We start from the raw sequence: 2,460 nt of genomic DNA, 5'->3' as shown, positions 1-2,460 counted from the left end.
AATTTTGACACATTCACATACTCAGGTAATCATTACCACAATCAAGATATAGAATATTTCTATCATCCCCCAAAATTGTTCTTGTGCCTCTTCACACTCTTCCCCACTCCTGACACCAGGCAAACTGATATTCTGTCAATGTAAATTAAATTGATCTTTTCTAGAATTTTATAGAAATGGGGTCTTACAGTATGTATGCTTTTATGTCTGGCTTTTTTGCATAGCATAATTTATTCATGTGTTGCATCTTTCAGTAATTAATTCCTCTTGATTGCTGAGTAGTATTTTATGCCATATCATTCCATATCACTATGGATATGCTGTAATTTGTTTATCTATTCACCTATTGATGGACACTTAATTTTCAGTTTTTGGTTATCATGAATAAATTTGCAGACAATTTGTGTAGACATATATTTTCATTTCTTTTGAGTAAATACTTAGGATTGGAATTGCTGGGTCGTATGGTAAGTGTATGTTTAAAATTATAGGAAACTGTCAAACAGCTTTCCAAAATGATTATACTATTTTGCAGTCTCACCAGCAATGTATGAAGGTGCCAGTTGCTCACTGTCCTCACCCATACTTGATATTATCATCTTCTTAAAATTTTATATATGCTAGTGAGTATGTAGTTTTATTTCATTGTGCATTTAATTTGAATTTCCACGTGTTTTAAAATACAAAATTTTATTATCTTTGAGGTATGGCAAGGCCAATGGATCAGGATGACTGCCATTAAAAAGATACTTTGAGCCAGGCACAGTGGCTCATGCCTATAATGCCAGCACTTTGGGAGGCCGAGGCAGGCGGATCACTTGAAGTCAGGAGTTCGAGACCAGCCTGGCCAACGTGGAGAAACCCTGTCTCTACTAAAACTACAAAAATTAGCTGGCCATGGTTGTGGGCACCTGTAATCCCAGCTACTCAGGAGGCTGAGGCAGGAGAATTGCCTGAACCCAGGAGATGGAGGTTGCAGTGAGCCGAGATCATGCCACTGCACTCTAGCCCGGGCGACAGAGCAAGACTCTGTCTCAAAAAAAAAAAAAAAAAAAAAGATAGTTTGTTGTCACTTGTGAGGTGCTTTTCATATGCAAACCAACCAATTCAGAGCCCCACCCTCAACTATATGTTTTGTAGAATTTTGGTTTCATTAGACTGCTATCTTTGGGAATTAGCATTAGGTAGCCCTAGGAGGAACAGTCCCCTCCAAGGTCAACAAGATGTCAAAGCATCAAAACTACAGAATAAAAAAAACATGATGAATACATCTGATTACTAAAGATGTTGAGCATCTTTCCATACTCTTGCTGGTTACTCATATAACTTCTTTTGTAAAATGTTCAAATCTTTGCTCATTTTTTATTGTGTTACCTTCCTATTGAGTTTTAGCTGACTAAGTTCTTTTTTTTAAAAAAAATAATTTTTTAAAAATTTAATTAAGACAAGATCTTGCTCTGTTGCCCAGGCTGGAGTGTAGTGGTGCAATCATGGCTCACTGCAGCCTCAACCTCCCTAGCTCAAGCAGTCCTCCCATCTCAGCCTCCCAAGTACCTGGGACTGTACATGCAAGACACCACACCTGGCTAATTATTATTTTTTTATTTTTTGTAGAGACAGGGTTTCACTTTGTTGTCCAGGCTGGTCTCAAACTCCAGGACTCAAGTGATCCTCCCATCTCAGTCTCTCAAAGTGTTGGGGTTGCAGGCGTGAGCCACCATCCTCAGCCCAAATTCTTGTATCTTCTGGATATAAGTCCTTTGTAATGTATTTTTATTGCAAATAATTTCTCCCATTCTGTGGTGTGCCTTTTTATTTTGTTAACATCTTTCAAAGAGTTTAGGTTTTTAAATTTTGGTGAAGTCTTATTTATCAATTTTTTTATGCTTCATTCATTTTGTGTTTTAGCTAAGAAATCTTCTCCTACTCCAAGATCATAAAGATTTTCTCATATGTTTTTTTCTTGAAGTTTAATAGTTTTAAATATTGAATTTAGGTGTATGATCTGTTTTGTGGTAAACTTTTCTATGGCCTGAGATGTCAAGGTTAATTTTTCCCCCACTGATGATTGTTAAAAAGACTTTCCTTTTCTGTTTGAACTACTTGGCATTTAAATTTTATTCACAATCAATTGACCACATATGTGTCAGTCTGCATCTGAATTCTGTATTCTCTTCAATTGATCCATAGGTCTATTCTTCTGCTACTACCATATTCTCTTTTTACTAAAGCTTTGTACTATTGAAATCAAGTAGTGTAAGTCACCCAACTTTGAATTGTTTGACGACTCTGAGTCTCTTTATTTTTCAAATAACTTAAAAATCAGATTTACAACAACAATAATAACAAAAAGCCTGCTGGGATTTTGATGGGGATTTTGTTGAATCTACAGATGAATTTGGAGAGAATAGAAATCTTAATAGCATTGAGTATTCAAATTCATAAACGTGGTCTACAACT

Source organism: Pan paniscus, chromosome 5 (assembly GCF_029289425.2).
Source record: "Pan paniscus chromosome 5, NHGRI_mPanPan1-v2.0_pri, whole genome shotgun sequence".
NCBI classification, from domain to species: Eukaryota; Metazoa; Chordata; class Mammalia; order Primates; family Hominidae; genus Pan; species Pan paniscus.
This window is presented reverse-complemented; position numbering follows the sequence as displayed.